The 21,407-nt window shown below is 42.7% G+C and overlaps 1 protein-coding gene across 9 annotated transcripts in view; it reads right to left on the bottom strand.

Moving 5' to 3' along the window:
- Window positions 1-21,407, bottom strand: part of MCTP2 (multiple C2 and transmembrane domain containing 2) — a 154,187-nt gene that overhangs the window by 130,088 nt on the left and 2,692 nt on the right. For 6 of the 9 annotated variants that reach the window (XM_080607888.1, XM_080607886.1, XM_080607883.1 and 3 more), the window contains exons 2-3: window positions 5,374-5,446; window positions 1,910-2,038 (exon numbers count right to left, since the gene is read on the bottom strand). The exons of 1 other annotated variant lie outside the window; for it this stretch is intronic. The gene's annotated coding sequence lies outside the window, so the exon portion shown is untranslated. The remainder of the gene's footprint in view (window positions 1-1,909; window positions 2,039-5,373; window positions 5,447-21,407) is intronic. 2 more of the 9 variants (XM_080607863.1, XM_080607865.1) reach the window with 1 other exon arrangement.

Raw genomic sequence — 21,407 nt, 5'->3', positions numbered from 1 at the left:
GTAGGTACCTAAGCATTTTCCAATTTTGATAAGAGAAATTTTTTTAGTTATGCCTTCACAAAAGCTGTGCTGCTGGTTCAGCAAGTGTAAGCTCTCAACCCACTCCACAACCATAATAGAGGCCAAACTACAGAAGTTTCACCACAGAACTACAAGTGTACAGCAGTACCATTTGCTTTACCAAGTGAATTAACTCTGCAATACACACCATCATGCAGCAAACTGAGTAAAAATAACACCCTTAGAGGCTAAATCCTGGAGACAGCTGAAGGTGATTCCTTTGCCTGTCCTATTCAGTGGAAACCAGGTCTCCAGTTCTCCCACAGTTCTGGGGAAAAAAAAGTGTTCACCCGTGTTAACTTTTAGAACTTTTTCAGCGCAGCCAACATTTTCATGTTGCAAACTGATCTAGTGGCTTGTGAAGGAAGTTGTGACATGACCCCTCTTACAACAGGAGGATGAGACCAAAGCTTACTGTTTACCCCCGGCGTACAATTTTTAAGCTGTTTGTTAGGTGATGGGGGGAGGACAGAGGAGATAAATAGGAGGGCAAATTGTCCAGTAGTAGTAAGATGTTAGGTGTTGACAACATGTAGGCAAGTCATGCCCCATGTACTTATTAGGATCACACTACTGTCAAAGAATTTCTGGGAGCCAGCTGCTGTCATATCTCCATTTGTGCTTTGCAAGAACAGGACAATTCTGTGGGAGCCAGAAAGGGAGAAACTAACCCAGACCTTTTGCTGGTATAAGAAATTAAGTATCTAGAGAAAACAAAAAGGTTCATTACAGCTTACACTTTTTCATCAAGAGAGAAGCTACATTAGTGCATATATGAATATATGTCCTAGAAAGGGTCAAACAGTGCCAGTCAAACACATGAACACCAATCAAGTACTATTCTCAATATCCTTGAACTTCAAACAGAGTAATTTATCAGGCACCAGCTGGTAACTGCTTTTATTTGTTTTCCTATGCATATCCCTTTCCAAGAGATGATACACCCCATTCTGCTGAAGGCCAAGTGTGAAATTATAATTACAATAGTATCTAAATGAAGCAAACTGGGAATCCTTCCAGAGTCATCCTGAAAACACGCGAGTAACCTGGAAAGTTAGGTAGGGACCTGTGGGGAAAATGTGTCTATGTATAGGGAAAAGGAGACAGTTTCCTGAATAAGTTGTTCTCTCCCTGCACAAATTAAAATTTAAATGAAATTTTGGGAAGTAGGTAGATCATCATGTCCTATTCTTGCTGTTACAGGCAACCATACCACAACTGATGTTTCCAAAGATGTCTACAACTTGAACTATTCCAGAAGCCACAAAGTATTTTTCTACTACTTCAGGACCAATCCGGATCTATTTCATATGAGACCACAAGCTACAGAATATTGTGTCTCAGAAAAATAGCAGATAAGAGTATAAATATTCTCTCCTCTTCTAGATCCCTCTAATAAGGAGGTATTGGCTCTGTGGAAAAGACAAATATTCCCTAGAAGCAGACCTGTACAGCACACAAGAATAAAGAAAAGACTATATATTCTTTCCAATATTAGCACCAGACCTTATAATCCCCCAAAGTACTGGCACAGTTTTCTATACCTTGCCTGGCTCACTTTATGCCATTTCTCTGCATTCACTAGCTATACGCAGAAGAAAATCCAAGACAAATGTATTGAGAGGAAACAGACAACTATAAACTTCTAGCAAAAACCTCTGCATATTCCCATCTCCCCCTTTCCAACTATTGAGCTAAGTAAATTACCAGGTAAATCACCTCTTAGAACAACCCTATAGGTTTTTTTTTTTTCCCCCTTTCTTCCAATCAGGGTGATATCCGAGGAAAAAAAAGACACTCCAAACAGCAGAGCCAACATCAGCAGGGGATTCAACATCTCAACACTTACCTGCTCCACCTGGAACAGGGGAGAGGACAGCTCCTACCATCCAACGCCCTGGTCCAGGGCCATGGTCACAGGGACACAGGAACAGACAACTCTGCTGCTCACTGGCTTGGGACGACACAAGGTGAGTTTCTGCAATACATAGCAGTTCCTTCTCATGTTAATGCAGCTCAATTTAGTTAATTTAAAAAGATGTGTTATTTTAAAAAGATGCCTTCAGGTTACCCTCCCACCCCTTCTAATCCTGCACTGAAGCAGTCCATGTGCATCTCACACCACCACTGCACACACCCTGTCTTTAGCAGTAACGTTGCTAAACAATTGCTTTCTAGGGAAGAGAAAATTTCCAGAGTATTTGCTTCTCTCAGCATTCATACAAAACAGTCTGGCCTTTGAGTTCTGCTCTGTATTCAGATGTGGAAACCCTGCCAGTGAGGCTGTCCTGCTTTGCCTGGTTTTGCATCACTTGGGAAAACCTGAACTGGCTGCATAAATTTGAGTAGCTATTTTGACTGATGCAAGCTGAGAATCGGATTTGTCTGAACCCTACTCATCTGTAACTATGAAATAGAAACTAAGGTTTGACAGCCTTTCAAACGCTGGTACCAGCAGAAGGTGACTTGGCCTCCTCCCTCACCCCTTCAGCTGTCCCCTGCCTCTCCCCAGGCTCACCCAGCTCAGCCCACCTGGGGATCACCCTGCCAGGGTGCCATCTCCAAAGAGATGACCACTTCCAGCAGCGAGATGTGACGGATAATCTGGGGAGCAGCAACATTTTCCAGCAGCTTAGCTATATGCAGAGGACCCCACTGATTATACCTTAAGTCCCACAGGGTCATTATAATCTCTCTGAATCACACCTTCTCACTGCAATTATTGGTCTCATCCCAGCTCCTAAAGACAAGGTAGCAGCATCTAGGTCAGTTGGGGAATCTTACAGAGCAAGGTGCTTCCCACCTTAAATGAGTCTCCTTTCTGAAGATTATACATTAATACTTTTTTTTATTTGTCTGAAAAAAGGTACAAGTATAAAATATTTCCCCACTTTGGTTCATAGAGCATGGGAAAAAAGAACAAGTGTGGACCACTACTTCATTTGCCTTTTCGAATATTTCACACAGCTGTCTTTTACATAGATTTCTTTTAAGTCTTAGTGTGAAGGAGTGGGAATGCTGAGAAAGTCTGATACAGCTTAAGTATTTCTAATGCTTTCAAACTAATGTGTGGCCTATCCAAATAGTGACTTTTTCCTCTTCCCCTCAACACCCTCCCCACCTTGCTCTGTACTTTTCTCAAGTACAAATCTGGGTGGACGTCAAATTTAGTACTACAATTTTTTTTACAAAGTGAAGTCTAGAACTACATTTACTTTAATTAGGAAAAAACAATCAAAATGTTAAATCTCCTGAAGGAAACACTCATGCCTTTTGAAGTCTGGAACATCACCAAATAGGAAAAACCACAAACAAGCAATGAAGTCTAATCTCAAAGTGAAGCTGATCACATTGATTTTTCACAAACATTGAGAAGGAATATGCTGTTTCTTATTCAAGTCTATCACTTCTAACAGCTGATGTAGTAACATACATGGAGAATTTTGTTTACAGCACAGGTAGTTAAGTAGATAGCATCTTCAGGAATCTGCCAAATTTCATTACACAAATCCAAAATTATCTTTAAGACAACTAATTGAAACTGGGAAAGTTATTTTTATACCACCAGAAACATTACAAACATCCTGTTCAGACTACAATATTTATTTCCTCTGATAGCTCTAAGTGAGTCAGGGACTTCAAGGATAAACCTTAAAAGCTGGGAAAACAGTTTCAGAAATAGTATGTGCACACAGTTTTACCATGCTTTCAGTAAGACAGATCACCCTTTGAGTCATTCTTTTCCTCCATATTATTCTTTATTCAGTCTGATGCTCCCATATGATTTAGTAAAGTCATAAAAAATCATAAAGTATTTCTCCTCAATGCTAGCAATATAAGACAGACTTAATGGCAGTGTCTCCTTCTCCTCCTTCTGAAATGAATATTTTCCCCTCTTCCTTTCCTTCTCACTGACAGGAAAACACCACATCTTCATCTTATTATAGCATATTTTTTTCTGGTTGTAGGAGACCATGGATTATTTTGTATGTATAAGTGACAGGTGACATCTCAAATATTTTCACTATTAATTGGTTTGCCATTTTAGTGATCACAGCATCTGAACTCTGCAGAAAGGTTTCTGCTGTTATTGAAACGAAAGCTCAGATTCTTCTCTTGCCTCAAACAGGAATTGATTTATACCTAATTAAGATCAGAAAAGTTCATTAGTCTATGCTAATTAATGCTACCTAGTTGCTTTTGCTGTCTTTACCACTAACCTTCATGCCTTAGGTGTTATGCCTTCATAACCTTCAGAAAAACAACACCACTCTTACGTGATGAAGCTAAACAGAAACAGATCTGGAGCATCATCTGGCACGAGGACCTAAAACCACTGGCACAGGCTGTTTTCCAGGTGCCTCTGCATCTTTGGCAGGTGTGTGGTTTGCCATTCAAGCTGAAACAGCCATTTCTGTGGGAACTGTATATTTGCATATGTTCCAAGTGCAGCAGTATTCGGGATGGGGAACAGGAAAAAAAAAAAAACTAAATCAAGTCACAAGCAGTTTAAGTGGGACTAGTGGCTAAACCCATGGGAGGCTCTGCAAAGCACGTGAAGCACAAGTCTACAGCTCTGAGTACCAGCTCACCCCCATCCAAGACTACAGCTAACAAACAAATCCCAGGGCTGCATGCCAGCCAGGAAATTTGCTTCTGGTTATGCAAACAGCCAAAGGTTCAGAGAACATGTGCAAGCAGGAATGAGACCTAACAACAGGATCTGGGCACATTCAGGGAAAAAGCCATACAGAGCAGACTGAACAGGACCCCAGGAAAGGGAGGTGCATTGCCAGTTCACCTGAACCACTGATACTGCAAACCTGCCTTTGTGCTGAGCAGGGGGCTGGGAGTCTGGCCTCCTAAGGGAGGAGGGAAATAGGAGGTATAATGGAAGTTAAACATACGCATAAGGTGAAGAAAATCATTGAGACTCATGAGAATGTTTTAGATAAGATCCAGAGTATTTGCACCATGCGCTGTACACGTTTGTACAAGAACAGCAAGAGGCTGTCAGAAGATTCATCAGGTTTGCTTAGAAATAGGATTGTAAGGTTTCTCTTTCTCCAGAGGCACCGCATCATGAGCAAGCAGGTGGATAAAAGTGCAAAGAAAGATGTCTGAAAATGCAAATTGAATGAAGAGAAAGGTGCCATCACCTCTGCTGCAGCAAGAGTTGTTAAAGCTCAGGTCACCTGTCTGATGTCTAAAAAATGAGCAAGTGCTGGATGGGGAGGGAAGGGTGAGCATGGGGAACCTGCCACTGCTCATTACCCTGAAAGGAAAATAACATCACCAGAAAGTCCGACTTACCTTCAGCATAAAAGTTCAGTGTCCACTGATGGCCAGCTTGCCCATTTCCTCCTGCTAGTTGTCTCTGGGGAATCTTGGGATCAACAGACAAGCATGCACACAAGTCAGGTGAGTACATCTGCACCCAGCAGCCTCAAAATGAGTTCAAACCTTGTGTAATATTCATTAAAACACCTAAGGCTACAGGATCATCTTCAGAGTCAGTCTAACCCTCCAAGAGCTACCTGCAGTGAAATAAATTTCATGCTAGAACATGTCATTTGTAAATTATATTGGAAATTCAGAAGGACTAAGCCAAGCCTTTGCCAATGTTCAGGTGTTGTTCAGCATAGGACACAAGCATTAATCTTGATTTCCATACCACCTTGCAAAGAAATCCCTGTCCTTCTAGACAAGGAGAGGAGTGAAGATTTATGGATCAGGAGGTAAAAAATTATTTGGGGCTGTGCTAATTTTCTTTTATTATAAATGATTAGTGAGAAATAGAAAAGTTTTAAACTGGCAAGAAGCTCTACATTCCATCTAACTGCTATCTCCAAGATAAATACATCTCAGCCGTAATACATAATTTCTGATGAACTCGGAAAGACAAGAGAACAAAAGAACTAAATGGGCCTGTGATGATATTCAAGAGGCACAACCAGAAGATGCAGTCTGTACTACAGGGTTACAGCACAGCTATATGACTATAGCTCCAGATACCCTTTCTTACAGGACAGGCAAAACAGTGGGTTTGAATCTGTCTTGCTCCACATGAGTTGTTTAAATAATTTTTACTAGATTATTTCCTATTTAAACTAGTGCATTACTCCATCTATGGGTAATGGAGATAATTAAGGAAGATATTCAGATTCTATCTGCTTTAATCTACTTACAAGGAAGGCAGAAGAAGTTGCTTCAGAGTTCACACACCCCACAATGCTTTGCCCTGCTTTCCTGTATGACCACATTCCTTTGTGCAAACGCTCTGCCCATGCTGCTCCTCTCTGCTCCCAAAGCCTCTTGTCTCACTTGACTACTGCTTTGTGAACAGCTCCTCCTGTAACTACTATGCCCTAAACTATGGCTGCATGTAACACAGACCTGCTGAGCTGGATCCACTTAACCAATTTTTATTATTTTTGGTTGCCTTTCAGCCTTGTTTTCATTTACTTTTTATGGCTCAGGCCACAAGGACCAAACAGGTCTTGGCACCAGGGATGACATGGTGCCAGAGGGCTGAGATTGTTCTCCGCTCCCCACCTGGGGTATTTCCCATGCAGTTTTAGGGAAGCGCTTGAAAACACCAAGTTATTTAGTAATGTAAAGTTCTTCAAAAAAAAAAAGTCAGCTCCTTGATTGTCTCCTGATAAATCTTTCTCCATGAAAAGGAAGCCCTCACCTCTGTGCTTTGGTTCCTCATCTATGTTGAAAATATCCTCTTTTTGTTTAGGCTTCGAGAGCTAGTTACAGGTTGGCTTCCTTCTTGTAAAGTACACAGCCAGACAGAACCTTGAAGCCTTAAGTGAGAAAATGACCGACCAAATTATAGGAAAGTATATATGTTCAAACCAGAGGAGCACTCATCCCCATAGAGATGCTAAATTCATGCATAATCAGCTCCTTGAAAACCTAATACAACTCCACCAAAACTTATTAAAAATACCTAGGAAAGGTTTGTAAATGCCTTATTCAAGAGCAGCCCAGCTGATCTGATTCTGCCAGGAACAGGGTACAAGAAGATAAACCCATCAGGCTTTCCCTGCAAAAGATTCATCTAGGTCAAGAATTAAACTTGAGCAGCGTGGGCTCAAGTTCTCCCCTCATGTCCTGTGCTCCTGTGGACTTTTTTTTTTTGCTTTTAAACTTCAGTGCATCTTTCCTTACCCTATCAGCACGAACTTAATCCTCCTCCCAGCCCAAGTACTAAGGATGGGGTAACCTATTTGGGATTTGCTGCCACTGTGTGGCCGTTGAGAGCAAAGAGATTCAAGTAAAATGCCATAATCCGTTAAAGCTCGGCAGCTAAGATCACAGCCAGCCTCGGGCCCTGAATTTTCCTGTAAAAAAAAAAAAAAGATTTATGTAGCTCATTCACAGGCTAAATGAGAAAATACCCAAAAAGAGTTTTCTTAGATGAGAAATGAGTGCCTGAGCGTGAGTTTCCTGGTGAGAATAAAGCAAAGTGACATTCAGAGAAGCTCTCAGCACCCCTAAGGAGCATCATCTCCTGCAGCTCTCACTTCAACAGGTGGAATTGGTGTGAGGGACTTGAAATGAGCATACCAAGAAAATCAGGTCTGCCCACTGCAGGACAGTTGGTAAATAAGGGTTCTCACAATCTTCTTGTAGAACTTCCTATTATGTAGCCGTGCGTACAGGATTTTTGCAGATGAAAGACAAACTCTCTCCCACCACCAAGTACAGCCAGCCCTTGGGTAAACCACATGAAAATTCTGAACCCCCAAACCAAATTAGCTGGCTGCAAAGCAATACAGGAACACGAAGAGAAACCGTCATATCTATTTCCAATGAATATTAGCATCACTGCATGGAAGCATAAAAACTTCCAGATGTGTCTTTGGTGTTGCGGCTTGTTCCACGGGAACTTGAAGACTCAGTGTAACCAAACCTCAATGAAGCATTTGAAGAGCATTCACCAGTTCAGGGTAACTGACTACCATCAGCCCAAAGCACCTCAAAGCCATCCACTTCCCAGTACTGTCATTTTCCCTTACAGGTAAATCTTGCCATTATAATCAGGCTGTTCCAGATAAACTTTGTTTTGCCTGAAACCCAGCAGCGAGTTTTAGAAAGAAAGAAGAATGAAAAGCTTGATCTGCAGAGACTGCTTAAGTGTTAAAGCAGCAATACTGTGCACAATCTTCCACCCAGCCACAACATTAAACCTTCAGAACTACTGTGCCCAAAATATTACAGAAACCAAAATGCTTCATTATTATTTTCAGGGTCAAATACCGTCTCAAATTCAAAACACAAGCAGTATGTCGATTATTGCTGTGTTTTTACACTGTATAATTGGAAAAAAATATTTTAGGTTACTTTCTATAAACACCTGCAGTTCTGCTATGAACTTGCTCACATCCTTTCATCCTACAGGATGGCAGAACACCTCTGATTCCTGTTTCCAACAAAAGCATTCATACTACTTTAAACAAGGAGACATCCCCCTTGAATAATGGGATAGCAACATTTTGTGTACAGACATCTGTTTCATGTCAGTAAAGTATACATCCTGGTCTAGGGTCTATGATCATTACTCTTTGCTGATAAACATTCTATATTCATGTTTATTAAAGGGGGTGCAATTGAAAACAAGCACAATTACCTATTTCCTCTATCACAAAATCAAGTGTTGGAATTCAGAAAAGTTAGTTTATGTATGCACAAGATAGAAAATGCCTCTCAGATTCAGATTATAGGCTAATGAGGGGAAAAAAATGTGGTGTCCCTTCACACAGAGGCTTCTAGGGGTATGCTTCTGCTTTGGAATTACCTGCACCAGTGGTCTGAAGATAGAGTATTTCTTTACAATATTGCCCCCAGTTATGAGCAGGAAGCCTCAGGATGATCCATCCAGCAGGATTACTACACTCGTTTGTTAAGATTAAATGACCTCATAGATCCGCACAGACATCCTCTTTCCCTTTCAAGTCCATGTGAAGAGGGAGGCATAAGAACTGAAACATTAAGCCTGAATGTAGCTGGAAAACAGACTAGGAGGCTTGATTACATTTCCCATCAAGTTACCCTGTTTTATTGCATTGCAGTCCTTGAAAATTTGATTAGCGATTTCTCCTCTTCATTCATCCTCCTGACATCTGGATTTCAAACCTCTGATCCATATCTGCAAATATGCTAATACAAATTCCAGCTAGGTCTTGCCACTACCCACTCCTGACCTACTAAAATTTAAGTATCAAATTCTAAACTTTATTTGTACTTTATTATTGCAAACTTCCTGAAGGCAGCACTAAAGGAAGGCCTGGGCAAACCTAGATTCAGGTCAAAGTGAGGTGCATGAATTGCAAGAAGTGTAGTCACAGCAGAGAGTATGAAGTCTTTATGCGGTGTTTTTTCAAAGTGAAAGAAAACCTCTTGAAAATGGAAGATTTAAAAAATGAATTTCATTACTTTTTCTACTCAGCTTTTTCTTTGACAGAGGTCCTGCCCACTAAACTCATGCAGTGCACATGAGCACAGCCAGGTTTTCAGCACACGTCAAGTGGAGCTTACAAGCAGCTGAACTTTGCCTGCTTGGACTCACAGGAAGCTCCAGAGAACAGCTCTCCTGCAGTACCCATCGTCCCAGAACAAATATTGTGCTGTGTAGGCTCTACCTGCATATCAAGAGTAACAATACCTGTAAAAGTCAAGGATTGCAATCAACTGATGGTGCTTTTATAATCAGCTTTACTTAACATGAGGCACTTCTGCAGGACTACAAGACAAGAACGGGACAAGTTTCTTCACGCCCTCTACCCTCCAAATACTGATTTTTTTTCAGCTCATTTCAGGGATTTATACAAAAACTTTCATTGCTCCCAAAGCTTTCCAGCAGTATCATTACAAATTTGTCCTCGTGCAGCATTACTGGTAGCACTATTGCACCAGAGAAACCCACTCCCTCAAAATCAGATGGATTTGGGGTTTTAGCCTGGTAGGCCACAGAAGAGATCCAGCTGCAGCTCCCCTTGGATCTGGGTCTGCTCCTATGGAGCATGGAGCATTACAGCATGCAAAGAGGGAGGTGTGGAAAGCCTTCAGGCACCCAGCTAAAGACCAGCCCCAGCAGGGATCACAACCAGAGTGGTTTTACAGGTGCTTGGCTGCAGGGAACATTTGATTTGCAAAGCTCAAAAAAGCAGCAAGAGGCGACGGTTTGGGGTTATACCACCTGCAAAGACGTGGGGAGCTGCAGTGTCTGCTTATGAGAGAGGGAAGCTGAAGGGCTCTGCGGCTCAGTGCACAAGTAAGGTGCATGCCAGCAGATGGCATCGGAAAACCACAAATCCATCGGTCCTGCTGCCTCCAGCTCTGCAGCAATCCTTCACTCCTCTAGATAAGATCACATTAGATGCAATACACCAGTAAGTGCAATCATTGTGTTAGCTCCATTTATTTACATCCTACTTCCCTGCTGTGGGAAGGATGCTAATAGCTACTTATAGAAAGGAAAAATAATGAAGTGAGGATTTGATGGGCTGCCTGTTGATACATAGAAAAAGTGTTATGGCAAGAGCAAATACAATTCTCCTCAGCCAGCTCAGCACTCTGATCCCTCTCTCTCAGCTGCACGACACTCGTGTGAATTTTGGCCTCCACATACCTGCATATATGTGAGAAGGTGGAGAGGCTTGTAAATATTGTGGTTGAATTTTAATCCCTCTTTTTTTTGCACTGTATTTATGCAGTCCCTTGTGAAATTCCTCTCCAGTTTATCATATCATAAAGCACCTGAATTTCAGCTCACATTTCCACAACCTTTTCAGAAAAACAACACCAGTTACTGACAGAAGATGGGAGGGAATCAGTTTGCTAACTACAAGAAGTATTTTGTTTCTAGCTGTTGTCCCACAGCAAGAGGCCAGCATAGTCTAGCCAGCAACGTCCCTATACAAACTGTTCCCAGGAACTGCTTACAAGGCTAAGGTATTGGAAAATGCTGCCTTGGTGATGGCAAAGGGCAACACTGGTGAACAAAGCAGAGCACTTGCAACTGCAGGGCCAAACCTTAGCCAAGTCATATTTTAAACATCACTAAATTTCTCAGAATTTTACTCATTCCAGGTACTGTTCTGCATTCTTCACCTCCAAATCTAATAAAGTCTTTTCTTTACATTACTATTCCCTTCTATAGATTAATAAGAGAGCTTCCAGTTTTTAAGGACAGCAATATTTACATTTGCTGCTGCATATCTCCTTCCAGAGCCATGTCTTGGGGCTTTTAGGAGTATGCCTGAGCAAACATGACTCTTTATATAGACTTCAAGCAGAGGTAACTCGAGTAAACACTGACTTAAAACCTTGAAAGCTAATATTTAGCAAGCTCTTGTGTTCACAACTTTGGAAAGGTTTGCCTCTGGAAATAAAGCAAGAATATCTTCCCCTCAAAAAAAAAAAGCCAGTGGCAAATCCACACCCAGTGCTAACACTGGAATTCCTGACTTTGTACGTTATCCTGTGCTGGAAACAGGCATACCCAAACGCTGGTTTTATAGAGCCAGGTTTTACAGATGCAGACCCCCAGGACAAGACTTTCAAGGGTAGTCTTTGTACCTGCCTGAGTTGTATGGGCAAGTTGCCCCATGGCTTGTAAAAAAGCTGAGCCTCAGCACAGCAAATACAAGAGGGCTAGAGGCAGCCAGGGACTGATGGAAGGAAACTGAGCACTAGAAGTGGCAGAGTAGCTGTAAACGTATTGTGGGCTATATAGGATGCTCCAGTCCTAAAACCCCTTTTTCTCCAGTGTCAGCACAGGTCCCCCACAGCTTTAGCAGATGCTCTGTGAAAGGCTGCATTTGTACAAGTAACTCTGAACTTTTTGCAGACAAAATCCTATGGATTTCATCTCTTCATATGATAGCCCAAATACTGCAGCAAATCTTTCAGTTCTGTACAGGAGTGATAAGGAGGCGGAAATAACAGGGAATAGGTCCCATCACCTAAGCAATTCCTAAACAGTATCTTCCTTTTCCAGCCACCTACTTATCAGTAGCTCAAAGTAATTCAAGGAGCAGTAGCATCATCCCACTTCTCAAACATGAAAGCTAAGGCACAGGGAAAGGGCTGGGCTGTGCCCAGCAGGCTGGCTGACCGCCTGGACTAAAGCTGATCTTGCCAGATTATGGTAAGGGTTCATTTGCTCAGCCCTAATTTATCTTTCAGAAGGAGCAGAGCCCAGTTATCTCTTCTGCCTCTGCTCCCAAGCTCCTCCACAGACCAGAAGTGGAACAGAAAGACTGTTTTCCCAGAAGGATACTGGAAAGAACGCAGTAAACTCTCCTGAGGCATCTGGCTCAATCTACAAACCTACGGGGTCATATTTTGCAGAGCAGCTGCACTCAGCTCTGTTGAGGTCTCGGGAATTAATTTCTCACATGCTGGAGTGCACATTCATCTAAGTTTCCTCTGAACTTCAGGGGACTTTGGATTCAGCTCCAGATTTCCCAGTGTCCAGTTAGGAACTGCTTTCAGATTGCAGGTGGTCTTGATCCACAGCGAATGTCACCCCCACAGGGACACCGGCTGTGGGCTGCCATAGCCAAGAGCACGGAGCACACTCTTGAGGTCTGTACTGGGGCAACAAACTATTGCAATGTCACATTCCCAGCAGGCTCTCCAGGGAACTTCGCAGATGTTTTAGAAACTATTTTGCAGAAATAGCTTCATTAGGAGAACTCAGCGGGAATTCGGTGCTCTCATCTCCTCACAAACTCTTCCTGCCACTTTATAGCAGCAATAATTATTAATTTCATTAATTGATTGCATGACAGGAAGAGATGAAGAGCTGATCATATCAAGGCATTGCTGAAAAGCTTATGTAGATAACTTTACATAGCACTCCCTTTCATTTTCATATGCTAGTAGGTCTGAGGAATAAGAAGTGCTCTCCGACATTATAAGGAGACCCACACCATTTCCATTCAGCCATTGGAGACAGTGGTAGCCAAACCTTGCTCTCGAGCAAAGCTTTTAATCTTTCTGACACGCAACAAGGGAGCTCCAGCAGCAATGAGAAAAATCTCCATGCATGCAGGTATTTGGATAAGCACAAAAGGCTCCTGGCACCTCTCCAACCCAAATTGCTCGCCTTTGATGTTGGATTCCATCTACCTTGTGTAACGGCCCACTGGTTTGGTTGTCAGCAGGAACTGGACCTGAGGCACATACCTGTGGAGGTAGATGACTAATCCAATTAAGTGGAAGCAACCGAAAGTTGAGATGCTTCTTGTGTTCTGGACTTGAGGAAAAGAAGTCATGAACTAAGGGAATTCTACTTACTGAAAAAAAAAGTTATTTTGAGATTCTAGCTTGGGAAACTTGCCACAGATGATCATGGAAGTGATTTTACTAGTGTAATTAATTTTGCATCAGCTTATCTCCACGTGCTTTCTTGGTACCTAGTATTAATGCTTTGATTTTACAGAAAAATCAAAGACAGATGGAATATCTTCTCCAAATATCTCCTTTTTTCCAGGCCAGTAGCAGAGTCTGGAGCAAAACATGGCTCTAGTAATATCTGTGTGTTTAGATCATATGAGGTCCAACCTTCTGATCCACTTTGAAGCTTGTGTTCAGACAAGCTCTTCAGAAGCTGCTAAATAAACCCAAAAGATAGTTTCTGGATTACTTCACTTACCCACACCTGTTTTGACAATTGCTTTTTGCAATTGGTATCCCTTTTTCCCCAGCTCCTTTTCTATAAGTATTGCAAACCCACCCAACACCATGCCTGTTTCAGGGTGAACTTGATTTTTTTTAGGTGGCCCCAATGCTTCGCTAAGAGAAAGCGGCCTAGCTGCTATATATAAACCTGAGCTCTGACAAAAATCCTCGGAAACTCGTTTGCTCTTTACCCTCCTTGAAGGATTGGTGTTCAGAGCATCACAAACCTCTTTGGATGCCCTTCTCAAAAGGCAATACACTTTGCCAGCGATCACCAGAGCTGGACAGACTGACAAGAGCAGAGACTTTGGCATAGCTACGAGGTTCCCTTCATGAACACAGGACATGAACAGCAAAGAAAGCTGCACTGTGCAGATATCATGGTACCAAGGGACAGGCAACAGCCCAGGCACTTGCCGCATGAGTTCAACAGCTGTTCAGAGCAATGGTTGTTCAGCTTTTAAGAAGCAATACTGAAATGAACTTTATCATATATATTTTCATATTTGAACATAGGATTTTATTGATATGCTTTCATTTTTGCCTGTCCAGCCCCTCTGGCAATTCTAGATCTGATTTCCCTCCTCCTGGCACTGTGAAGGATTAGAAACTCTCTGAACACCAGAGCAAGATGCATTTCCTAGGAGTCCAGACCAAGTCCTGTTGCAAATTGCAGCGATGTTTGCCCTCAGCTTCACATGCTAATGCAAAATGCTGGTAGCACCAGGAAACATCAAAACCATCTTTTAATTGCCACATCCTGAAGACTTTATAGGCCCACAGGAAGTCAATGTCCTAATACACCATACAGCCTTCTTGTCCCCTTGGAGGCAATACAATTTCTATAAGCAGTTATTTCACCTCAAATGTCACCACTCTCCTCAGCTACCTCCCTGTCACAGCCTTCCTCAAATGTTCCCATATCAGCTTTCACTGTCATCGCTGCTCAACAAGGGGAATTTTTACCTGTCAAGGAGGGCACCCTTTAGGTTACCTACCTCTTTAGGACCTGACAATTCCCACACTCAATAGGACAGCTAGCACAGCTACTGTGTATTTGCAGGCTTGGGCAGAAGACCTATCAAGCTTCAAGTGGAACATTATCAGAGAAAAAACTTTGTAGCAACTTCATATCAGATAAAGAAACGGCAATGTGTAGCCTGCACAGGAAGCTGCTTTCAATAGACTTTTAATAAGTAACCCAGGTTCTCATGAATCACTCTGCATTTTTATGCCCACACACTCCTGACTCTGCCAGTGGAATCCATAGCCATCACTGTAAATATTAACCTTTACCAATCAGCTCCAATGGATGTGAAGATAAACAGCAACCACAACCATCTGCTAAGAAATACAGGTAAACTGAGAGCTAAGCTGCCAGCTGCACCTGCAAATCAAGCTTTTACTTTTCCCCCCATGGCCTACATTTTGAGATACCTCCCAGAAACTTTGGGAGGATTATGTCAGAATGTTTTTGCCAAAAAAAATTAAACTGATTAATCAATCAGCCCTGGCCATAATCCTGCTATTTCTGTTCAGAGCTCATGCACATGTAAAATGTGCCTTGGGGACAGCTCTTCTAAGCTCACACTTTAGACCCTGGGTCAAAATATTTCCAGGAGCTGCACCAAGATTTTCACACCACCAACCCTTCCCTCAATACCCATAACAGCAAAAAAGATGGGCAAAGGGACAAGAATAGGAAATGATTCCCGTGACCTTGTCCTGTACTTGCACTTCCAAGTAAAGCCACACAACATCTGAGAGCAGTTACAAATATAAACCTCAGCTTGAGATTTTCTATACTTTTGTCTTGCTTTGATTTGGATAGAGTTTCTGGTGTCCAAAATCATCCCCCAAGTGAAGGGTACATCGGGTATTCAGCACATACTTCCAGTACATAGGGTATTCATCACATTTCTGCACGAGTGTTCAGGTGCAGCCTCATACTGTAGTCACCCTTTCACAGAGCACTAGGCATGTTCAAAATTCACTAAAAATTATATCAGATAAACCCAAACCAAAAGCCAGTCATTCTCAGGGAGCTGAGGTTGCTGGAGAACAGTTTCCAAAGTGTGAAAAGTGAGGTGGGAGGTATGGTTACCAGGTTATCTGCTCAACCAAAATAACTATTTTGTGCAATTTATTTTGGAGATATGCTCATTAAGGAATTTGTTTAAAAAGACAAGGAATAATCTCTCTCCTTTGTTTTTAAATGGATCAAATGCACAGTAACCCCCATCTCTTTCTGTGGCTAAAACCAGTAAGCACAGGTAGCCAAGGTGTGCTGGCAGGCAGGTCACACATTGCTCACTTCATGGCAAACAAGCAACCCAACTCTTCAGCTTTCAAAGTGTAAGTAATGACAACCTGAAAAAAAAAATCTAATAATCTTTCCATAAATTGTCACATATTTATAGGCAGAGAAACAAGGAAAGTTTGTATAGAGCCAGGCAAATGCAGTTCCCACTCCACACCCAGATTTCTGCTTTGCCTCCCACCAATCTGCTTTTATTTCACTTTTATCATCACCACGTGTTTATACCAGAAATGGTCAGGTGGGAAACAAAGGCCAAAGACAGTAATAAATATTAACAATAGGAACAGACCACAAAACTATCAGAACTGGATCAGCCTCCGGTCTCTAGCTACCCTTTGATACTTTACCACGATGTACTGCATTCAGATTCAGAAACTTACTCATTCGCTGCTGCGTTCATAAAACCTATACCTGGGCCTGAACACCGATTTTTCCACAAGTTGGCCAACATCAGAAACTCACCAAAGCCTATCTGAAAACAGCTGGTCCTTTGTGGGTATTCATTTTCAGTATCCCACGTTTGGGCTCAGGTTCCACGTTTCAGAGTTGCAATCATAGTTCCTTCCTTTGCCAAAGTTAAAATACCCTCTAATCACCTTTCTTTTTTTTCATAGTAAATGTCCATATATGACAAAGTGAGGAGCAGAGGAGCCAAAGTTTCACAACTGAGAGAACTGCAATCAGATTCAGGACACGGGAAACAACTTCAGAAAATACCTACTGCTTTTACCTTCTTATTAACACCCCTGTTGGGAATGCTGTACAAAACTAACCAAAGGACAAAGAGGAACACCAGATGGGAAGACATTTCAGCAAATGGAGAGATTAAATCAGTATGAGATATTCACACAACAAGGATAAAAATATAATACCCATCTTTCACAATAAATTAATCTTTTACCCAAATTTCTTACATAGAAACTGGTCTGAATATAGCCTGATCATTTTTTATTTTTTTGCTGGTACACATTTGTAGATTCTTGCCTCAAATATTGGCATGGATGTTGCTAAAGGTTGCTCATTCTCATGCATCAGATGAAGGAGCAGCAGCTGGAAGGGAGTTTCCTGGGACCAGCTAAAAGGCAGCCCTACCACCAGGGTTTATTGCTGAACCCTGGCCAGCATCACCAGCTAATGACAACTGCTAGTCTCAGGACTTAAGAGCCTAACCATGAACCAAGAAATGTATTACAAATAGGAAAAGCCGGACCAGAGATCCCCTCTTTGGGGGGAGCCAATATGGTGCCTTTGTTTGCTCCCCCTACACAGCCTGAAGAGGGAAAGCCATCACAAATCCAAGTGGTAGGAAAAATCAGCTCTGGCTTTGCCTTTCCCACAAACAGCTCTGCCAACGGACCGGAGCCTGGCCCTGTTCTCAGCAGCCAGGAGTCTGCAGCCAACAAATCCCCTCCACACTGGCACTTCGGCAGCCCCACCAGGACCAGCCTGAAGGCTGCAACAAGCTGTCCTGATTAAACTGCTCCCACCCCTGGAGAGCTCTTTCAGCAGGCAGGGAAACGGGCTCCAACCCCACTGGCAGAAAAGCTGACATCTTTGCCATGAATAAGCAGACAGCCTTTTTTTTTTTTTTTTTATCAGCAGGTGCCAGCCTTGCCCCCACATCGACAAAATTCAGCTTTTTGCTCTTATTTTGTCAGCACAACTCACTGCCAGTAGCACTTTTTCATCCCATTTTATGGCTCACATGTGCAGCGTTGTCTTGTTCAAATTATGAAAGCATAAATACCACCTGCCACTGGTTTGTGGCTTTTTAATCTGCCTTCTGTGTGTTCAGGTAATTTATTCTGCTGTTTTCCAGGCATCAATTCTGCAATTCCTGCCTGTTTCACCCAAAGCTTCAGCTCTTGAAGTCTTGTGGCTAGAAGAAACTTGATTTAAAAGAAGAGTAGCATAAGTGACCCTGTGCCAAAACCAAGAATAATTGGAGAGAAGCAAGAGGCAAAAGGAGGAGACAGGGAGAACAAACAGTGTCACTAGGATATATAACGCAGTCAAGACAAAAGCAGAAGTAAAAATCCCAGAGACAAGACTTTAACATAAGCTTCAATCCCTAGAAGTTTTCAAACACAAAAGTGTGCATATGCCTCTTAAGTACATTAGACTCAGCAATGCCACTCACACCAGCACAAATCATATACTAAGGTTGGAATAACATCACATTAGTAGAGGCCATAAAATCAAGCCCTACTGAAAAATAGCACTTAATTAGTTACTACTCCACTTTCTCCTCTGCCTGGGTCTCCTATGGCATTTATCTGGGATCAGGGATATGTTCTGATCTCCAGAAGTGCTTATTGGATGTGGTGTAGCACCAATAAGTGCATTTTCTTCAAGTACACATTAATAGTGGCAGCCTTGCCAGAAGTGCAGTTAGCTAGAAAGCTTCGGGCCCAAGCCTTCACCTTCAGAAGCATCCCCACCCATGCTGTTCTCCCACCCCCTGCATGCACTCCACTAAGCATGCCTGCAGGATATTCAGATAACTTTACAGGACCCCATCCTACAGCTGAACACATTCCCAAAAAGGAACAAAGACACATTTACCCAAGCCAAAGAAATATTTGAAAATTCAGATGATTAAATGCAGCCTGCTGTTCGTTTTTACCTCTGTGGTCTCCAGTAAGTACCATAAATCCTGGTTTCACTCCGAGACAAATTGTCACATTATAGCCCTGCTATACAGGCATACACACATTCCTTGCTATAAAGAGAAGGCGAGAAATCCATGCCAGATTAGGACATATGGAATCTCTGTTTATGGATAAATCATTTTTAAAACCTCTCTCTCTCCATGAGTCATATGTGAATCACTGAAAGTGTCCTGTCAACAATAGTTTATTTACATACAGAACCAATTAGCATTATGATGGCAGACTGTAGAAGCAGGATTACAGCTAGTAGACATCATAAAACCAGCGATGCCATTTTAGGAAGGTTGGGGAGCAGAGGTTTGCAGATCTCCAGCCCAGAAGTATATAAATTGGCCACTCCCCAAGGGTGTCAGGCTTAAACTCAGTTTTTAATGTGTCTTCCATTACCAATAAGATTACTTCCAAATTAAAATCCAGAATCCTAATTTTTGTTAGTTTGATGTTTGTTTGCAATATACATTTCTGAGTAGAGCCTGGTCAGCTTTTTGCTTACAGTCCACTTTTTCGGTTTGATACGTCAGCGCTGTGACGCTACCTTTAGCTTTGCAGTACTACACATCTATCTCTGATTTTAAAAAGTTTTAAATGCCCCAAAACATTTACATTCCTTGTTTGAAGATTATTTTAAGTCAGCAACCAAATTTGAGACTAAATTAAATTTACACAGCCTCTTTAAATTACTCAGCCTAGTACATACAACTGCTCTGGGACTTGCATAGACCTTTCATCATTAATAAGCGGAACAAGATAATTACATGCTCCAGTAGCTCATAGGGGTCTAGAAGTTATCACCGCATAACCTGCTTTATAATGGAAGAAGAAATCATCTCTGCTAGAGCTGGGAGTATAACCCAAAGACATTTCCATAAATATATAAACACTGTGAAATGAATTTATGTGATGTGAAGGCATTTCATTTCAGAGCCGCTAATGTGTTTGCTCATTAATTTGTCAGGAATGTTCACTTTGATTTGCTCCATTTACCTTAGGAGGGTGCTCAACAGCAAAACAGTCAAAACTGCAAAAATCAGACCTCATAAATTAAGGGTGTCTTAGATAAGCATTGCTAACGTAGCTCTAAATGGTCCTTGCACGGATGTCTTCCCATCCAGACTAGCCAAACGCAGAAAGACCAAGGACCAGAAACGGTTTAAATGCTGTAGGGGATCCCCACACAAACCCTTGACCGATGGACATGCCGCCTCCTCCTCCTCCGCAGCACAGCCTTTGCTGCACAGAGGGAAGATCCTGCTCTTGCACGCTTTATTTTTGGGGCAGAATCACTCCCCAGGCAGACACCCTGCTCCTGCCCACACCGCTTACTGCCCATCTCCCGGGACTGAGCCTCTTCAAAACGTCTCCGAGTCTTTGCAGTTTTACTTGATGAACGCTTTCGGGCAGGTTCCGGCTCTCCTTGAAATGATTTCCAACGATTTCAGACGGTAACGGGCAAGTTTTCCCAGCAGGGCTTCCCAAACCTCCCGTTTCCCTCCGAGGTCCCCCTTTAGAGGGCACTGTGCCCCCAGCATCGCCGCCCGCGCCGTGCCCCCGGGGGCAGGAGAGAGCCCTTTGCCGGGAAGGGGGAAGGCACCTTGTGCTCGCTGCTCTGCTCGGCAGCCCTGCAAGGGATAAAAGGCTGATGTCTCAAGCTTCCCACACCCTTTTGAGAAGGACGGAGCCAGTCACAAGACATCTTTCACCTCCACAGATGTAAGGCAGCGACAGTCCCAACACAAGGCTTTGCTTTCTGCAACCCTATAGCCACCTGCTGCAAGTGAAAGCTTGCGCAGCCTCGGGTGTCTAGAAATGGTCAGAAGGGGTTTTAGATAAGCACAGAGCTTGCTGTATATGGTTTGGGTTATGGTGTTTTGTTGTTTGCTTTTTCTTTGTAAGGCTTTTGGTCCCACTCCCTCCCCACCACATTCTCATTCAAAAGCAAATCTGAACATTTACCAGAAAATAGGTGCACCCTTTCCTTACCCCCCATGTCAAAAGGCAGCACAGGCTGAAGGAAGAGACTGAAGGATTTCACACTGCACTGGCTCATTACAGACCACTTTTACATTAACAACAGATAACTATGGGATAGGAAAGCCTCTTTCCTCCACCTCTGCCACAGCATCCTCCACTTACATTGATGAGCAGGGCTACAAGAGGTCTCATCAGGGTGGCTGGCTGCTAGCAGCACGCCTTGCACTTGGTAACAGGCAGGATTTACTTCTCTCAATCAAACCCAAGTGTCCTTAAAATTTAGCATGTTCCTAATATTTCCCTTTGTCTAGAGTTTTCCAGCTTCTGACCAGTTTTAACAGTCAACAGCAGCTGAGCAATAAAAGGATTTGGAGCTGGAGAAGTTACATCGCTCGGAAGCCAAAGACTGAAGGTTTACCCTTGCTAAGAACTGAATTTGACAGAAGTGCGGGGGCAGAGCCAGCACCAGGAACCTTTCCATGGGCATTACAAGAACACATTGCTTTTCTTCCCCCTCCATGAAAGGGGATCAACATGCAAATCCCACATGTCCTGGGCTGCAGGCAAGAGGAACAGATGCTGGCAGAAGCAAACACTGGCACCCCTTGCTCACCAGCTCTGAGATCTAGAGAGCGATCCTGCCACCAGGGACAGGTGGGAGGAGAACAGAAACAAACACCGGG

This window comes from Anser brachyrhynchus (genome assembly GCF_964034855.1).
Source record: "Anser brachyrhynchus genome assembly, chromosome: 11".
Classification (NCBI taxonomy): domain Eukaryota; kingdom Metazoa; phylum Chordata; class Aves; order Anseriformes; family Anatidae; genus Anser; species Anser brachyrhynchus.
The sequence above is the reverse complement of the archived record's forward strand: the minus strand, read 5'-3'. Positions and strand labels throughout refer to the sequence as shown.